Source organism: Phoenix dactylifera, unplaced genomic scaffold (genome assembly GCF_009389715.1).
Source record: "Phoenix dactylifera cultivar Barhee BC4 unplaced genomic scaffold, palm_55x_up_171113_PBpolish2nd_filt_p 000139F, whole genome shotgun sequence".
Classification (NCBI taxonomy): Eukaryota; Viridiplantae; Streptophyta; class Magnoliopsida; order Arecales; family Arecaceae; genus Phoenix; species Phoenix dactylifera.
Genome location: NW_024067695.1, coordinates 254,545 through 261,359, shown reverse-complemented (window position 1 = coordinate 261,359; position 6,815 = coordinate 254,545).

Genomic DNA, 6,815 nt, shown 5'->3' with positions numbered 1-6,815 from the left:
ATCCAAAAAAACCCCACGAACATAGCCTAATCCTATTGCCTCCGTTTGCAACAGAAGATTAAGCTTTAAAGGAAGAATAAATTCCGCATCAAAAGCATCGCTTGCCAGCCAATTCGCCACAAAGTTGGCCTCCCTTAACACATGTTCAGCTCTAAAGTAATTTAGTGAACAAATAATATACTGGATATCATGAAGCAAAGGACTAGAAGCCATAGAATGCATTAGAACATTGATCCATATAATGATAATGGCCGGGCGAATCACCCTTCAAAATTACTTTCTTGCACTGTAAATACTTGATGGCATTGGTGCGCCCTTCCCAAGTTTCCCTTAACTCTGCCATAGGAACGATGAAGCATGAAATTTTCTTAAACCGGCAAGAGGCAAATGGCCATTATGGTCTCTAACAACGAAGTTAGCTCCATCTTGATTACCTCACAAAGACCCATCAAAGTTAATTTTGAGCAACCCACAGGGAGGGGGCACCCAGCAAACCTGCAAAAGAAAAGATGAAGATAAGCTATTGGAGCTGCAGATGTCCATGCAGTGCTATAAGTTGCTCAACGCGCCATCAAGGGTAAGATCATATAATTCTGAAGCCAGCCTTACAGCATGTTCAGCAATCAAGAGAGGATTAGAAGCATTATTTTGAAACACTCAGCTATTTCCAACTGACCGAAGCATCCAGGCAATATAACCAATAATCGACTGCATCACTGTGTGATCAATAGAAACAATTAATAGAATTTAATAGGGCTTGCAATGAAATGTAATAGCCACAGTACCCAAACCTGTGGGAGATCACCCTCCATGTTTCCTTTGCAATACGGCAACCAATCAGCACAAGCTCAACGTCTTCAAGAAGGCCACATACATCACAACTAGCTGAGCGTTCATCAATGAGTCCTCTTTCAGCTAATAGAGATTTGCAAGGAAGTCTATGCCATTCTCCACGGGAAGAGCTTAACTCCGGGATCTGCAATCATCTTCCAAATAGTAGACAAGGTTCTACTAGTGCCAATATCCTCCTCAGGGGCAGCAAGAAGATACCTATGCATATCTCGAACCTTCATTTTATTTGAACCAATCTTATACCATTCTAATGTATCTTGAGTTGGATACTTCGGAATGGGTAATGATATCCTTTGTTGTAAGGTAAAAAAATCTATTTTAGTATAGAATTGTTGGTTAAAAAGCGGAGGGCATCACCTTCATGAGGCGCATTCTAGAGGTTGACAACATTTTTCTAGAAGGAGACTCAACGATGGTGGTCGAGTGGATTCGGGATGAGGAATGGAGGGGCGATGGCCATCCACTCCTCAGGTACTGGAAGGCAAACAGGACTATAGAAGGGGCCGCCTCCTTCGCTGCTCACTATTCAAGAGTGATTTTTTGGACATATTTTGTAGCCGCCCCTCCACCCTTGCGTCATCTCCTTTTTCTAGACTCTGTTGGTTGACTCACCCTATAGCAGTGTGAGCAGTTGTTGTACAAAAAAAAAAAAACAAAGAGCGAAATGCATAACTGACACAGCAGTCTTTTAGAACTAGCACAATAACCTACTATTTTCCTACAAAATTTGCTAAAATTATGCTAATTAAAAAGCTTTCCACTAAGTTGTTTGAGGTCACTAGAGCATAACATCTAGGAAGGGCCTCTTCGCGTGCTAGGTACCCCACCTCATGGATCCTAAAGCACATATAATATAAATTAAAAATAAAATTATTTAATAGAGTCAGTACTAATCGAAACAAGTAAGAGAAAAAGAAAGGAGCAAAGAGATGAACAAGAAGAGGGGCCTCAATGGCGACCACACTCCCCTCCTCCAACACTATTGCTGATCCCCCTCCCCACCCCACATCCTAAATACTCCATCTCTATACAATCCTATGCCCTTTCCTTATGGTCCGCCACCTTTTCCTTCGAGAGTAGTGGTTGCAACAATATTGGGCTTAGAAGGTCCAATTCAATCAAATCGGCCTTCGATCTCACCCACGTAAGATTATGAACGGATCTCGTCCTCTCCCAACGCTTGGGCTTCACAAAAGAAGACCCTAGCACCAATGCAAATCCATACCAGGCCCCAACAAGAAATTTCAGAAAGTCTTGATTGACGATAGACCGACGGAGTCCTACTAATTCAATGATACATACCCAATACATTACTAATATATATCTTATTTTTTATCGATACACACCTTAAATTGAGAGAATACATCGTTTAATTATTGTTTTTCCGGTACATAGTCTATGCTAACTAATACACAATGAGCTTTCTTGGTATGATGAGACCTATCCAATAGTTCATATATACACATCTATTATTTTGTCGGTGCATATCTTATACTTTCTCGATACACACCTCAAACTAAGTAATACATAGTCAATGCTGTTATTTTGTTAATATGTAGTATAGAACCGGGCAATACACACCGGAGCCTCCTTAGTACTTCATCCGAGCTAGATTGACTTCATCAGAGACTCTCTTGACAGGATGATACCAGCTGGTGGGCACCGCTCGCCAGGACTCGCGGTTATTGGGGCAGAGCTTCGGGCAGCTTGGAAGGACTTATCCTATACGAGGCGGGTGCTTAGCACAGAGCGGGTATATCGGTGGTGATTGATTAGATTTATGGTGTGGATAGATACGGGATGGTCATTCTCTTATCCGGGAGATTTGCATATTGGCTCAGGAGATGGGCAATTTTCAGATAGTACATATATTTAGGGAGACAAACAGGGCAGCAGATTGGATCGCCTTCTTTGTTGCCCAACAATCTGGAGATGTTCTTTCGACGTCTACAGTAGACATACCTTCTCTATTGTACTTTTTTCTTTATCGTGATTTGGTATAATGTACTCACGTTAGAGCTATATAAAATTTGTCGTTTCAATTAAAAAAAAAAAGAAGATGGACCCGACCTCTTGCTCATGCTATCATTCTCACACGAAGAGGATGATGGTGCTGTGAGGTAGTAGCCGGTGGTGGCGAGACAAAGACCTCGGGTTCAAGTAAGTTTTGAGGATGCCGTGAGAGTCACGAGATGGGGAATATGGTACGCCGGGAGTCTCTCCCCGGATGACATAATTTGGTAACCTCACCGGAGGATTTTTGTTCTTCGAAGAATCCATCCTATGCGCATCCATTTATCAAGCAGTCATAGGGCCACTCTAATTGCAGTCTTCATATATATGGAAAAATTATCGATGCAAGTTACACGATAATTTACCCAAAGCCAAAGCCTCCCCTTATCGGAGATTTAACAGGTAGAAAAGGCATTTTCCATAATTTTCATCCCAAGAACAATACTTGTCATTGTATTATTTATTTATAACATCAGCCTGCTTCTCTAAGGTCCCAAACTCCAAAATTGCTGCATGTATAGAACGCTGTTTTTGGACCAAAAACCAAATTTAACTCTCATGTCTGTTAATGTTCAATTTTATTTTGGCAACGTACAAATTATGAATGGCCCCTTTATTTTGTATGGGCCCAAAATTTGAGGTGCAAATGGCTAATTGGTTAAGGTCCCTCTGGTAGAGCTTTTGGTGGGTAGACAATACTTTCAGCCCTCCAAAAGTATGCTTTTTGGTCTTTCAAAAGTATTTTTGCATGGAATATGGGTGTTTGGTAAAAAAATCAAATAGTTATTTTAGCTTTGCCAGAAAGCTGAAAATGTCTACTTGGAAGAAGCTTTAAAATAAAGCTTCTTCGAAAAAGTACTTTTAGCACACGCCGAAAAGTTGTTTTAAAATTATATTTTTTTTAAACTAAAATATCTATGATAAAATTATATAACTACAGAAAGTGTCTCTTTATATCATAATGCACGAAGAAAAAAAATCTGTAGGAGCCCTAACAAACAAAAAATCCTAATCAGTCTTAGCTTTCTCTCTTGCCACACCATCAAGATATTATTTCTTTTCTCCATTTATTTATCCATTGTTTTAAACAAGAAAAGCATTAGAAAAAAATCGTAAAAACTCACTTTTGTAAGTATGATTGTGCGCCTCTATATTTTTTTCCAAAAATTAGTTCCTAAAAATATTATATTAATAGAATATTAATATATAATAATAATTATTATAATATTTTATATCAAATTATTATATTATACTATAAATATAATATTATATTATATTCTATCATAATACGTTGATATGTTATGTTATATAATATCAAATTATATTATATTATTATGTTATAGTATACAATATGATATTAACTATATTAGAATAATATTATATTACATTACAATAATATTATACTATATCATATATTTAAGTATTAATATATATTATATTTTATTATACTCTGTTGTATAATACTATGCAATGTCCTTTATGGTTATTTTGTCTTACTAAAAGTACTTTTCTGGTTTGTTTGTCAAATACATACTAAAGTTCCATAGCACTTTAGAAATATAATTATCAAATAATAAATAATTGTTTATAAAAACTCTACTTCAAAAGGCTCTACTTTTAAAAACTCTAGTGCCAACAGTTCTACCAAATGGAGCCTAAGTACATAAACAATGGACAATGTTCCAGCTGCTTCTCCTTAAATTAGGGCCCAGAAATGGGCCAAATGGAGCAAGCCTTACGTTAATTTGAAATAATCTGGGCCTTGTTGTGTGGGACGGGGCCCCAGCTCCATCAAACAGATAATTCCTATTAGTCATAATGTTCATTAGTTTAGGTTCAGTAGTTACTAGTTTCTTTTCCTCTCTTCTTCTTCCTTTCTTTTAATTTTTTCCCCCATGTAAAAAAAGATGGGGAATCATCGTTCATTCATTCAGAAAATGGAACAAACAGCAGTCAATTACTAGTTGCAAACCCTCCTTTCATACATTATATAGCTCCCAATTATCTTGAAATTTTTTTTTGCAATCATAACCTTGTACAACTTAAAAACTGTGGAGCGCCATCTTGTTTTCCTCCATAATCTTTAATAGACGGTGACGAATTCAAATCCACTTCAGCTCAGGGTTCTAAAGAGGTTCATCAATCATTGCCATCATTCTTCTCCTCCTCCTCCTCCTCCTCGATCCTCTTTCTCTTTATGAAGGCTGCGATTGATCAACTGCTGCTTTTCAAAATCACCATGGCTGCTAATAATAATGCTTTTAGAATGCTCCAAAATAGAATTACATCTGCTTATGCTTCATGACAACTTTTGAGTTCGACATAATCTCAGAGTCCGTAGGAAATTGCACCAAGCTCCAACAAAACCATTTGTTTCCACTGAGTGCCAGACCTGAACTAGTACTGCTCCCAACCAGATTGCGACCTTTTGAATGCAACAATAACGTTGTAATGCCTTCATTTATAAGGTTACTTAGCAAACGGCCCATTAATTGAAAGTAGGAAAAGAGAGCATGAAATTGGAGCAGTCCATCAAGCGAAGAAAGGCCAGACTCGCAGCTCATGAGTTTCTCTTTTATGAGAAGGCATTCTGCAGATGGCTGTTCTAGACGTCCAATTTTCTTCGGCTATCAGTTTAGACCTTCATTCTTGTTGTAATTATTATCACTAAAGATGACAATTATGTGGAACTGCAAGTCTGCAACCTAATCATTCTTATCTGCAAGTAATTTAATTAATATCCTGATAATTAAGGTTGTTGTTCAATTGATGTTACTTGGATAAAGTTCTCATGAGACTTTCTACGCCCTACTTGCTTGAGCAACATTAATCCCCTATCCACCTAGCCGACTCTTGTTTAGCTCAAGTAAAAGTTCCTTGGAAGTGCACTTATGAGTTTGTACGACGACGATGCTAGAGATTATATTTTGATACCTATTCTCATCTTCTTAGGATCGGTTTCTATCAAGGCATGTGATTATTGTTTCTATAATTTGGAACCAAATAGTCATTATCAAGATATTTGCATTAAGATAATTTAAATCAAACGTCAAATAATATGGATCTCCATTTATAAAGACATGCAAGCTGCAAGGCATTAATATTGACATAATAAAAACAATATAAACGTTGTTAGGAATCGATTTGAGGTTTGAAGCAGCCAAGAGCCTCCCGTTCCTATCTAGAGTAGGAGGCATTGGGTATCTTCTTAGCCTCGTATGGGAGTTATGATAAAATATATCATTTTTGGGGTCTCTTTCTTGAATGAACCGTGACATACATTTCTTGAAATCCTTTTATAATCCTTTTCCAAGAAGTTTTTTATATCTTTTAAGGAGAAAATCAGTGGACGCCCACCTTACATTTCATTGAACAAGTCGAGTGCCCTTTAATCCCAAACAAATGCGTGGTTAGGTAGCTAGCAACTCTTCTTTTTTTTTTTTTCTGACGAAGGTAGCTAACAACTCATGTTGAATATCCCAAAAGAATATTAGACTGGTGGAGAAAGAAGACATTCAAATTTTGTTTTGTATTTGCGTTGCTTTCATGGTTATGATATTTAGCCCAAATTCTCATTGTAAACCATGACGATGTCTCTTTGACACTTCCTTTGGTGCTTCAGCAAAGTCTTCCTTGGTCCTTCCACGTACAGATTATTGATTGCAAGATGAAGATATCGTTCAGGTGCTAATGGAAAAAAGAAATCATGGCTATCTGCCAAAATTTGAAGTATTTTCTGAGATACTCATTACTTTCTTTCAATTGTTGCCAATTGATTTTTTGCTGCTAAAATAAATATTAGATATTTTGCGGAAAAGATCACTTCATTTTCATATGGCAAAAACATACTTTATGTTTTTTTTTTTTTTTTTGTAAAAATACTCTGGCTTCAACTTTACTGGATAATTATGCTCCAATCTCTATTAAACATTTCATTTTAGTCGGGATGC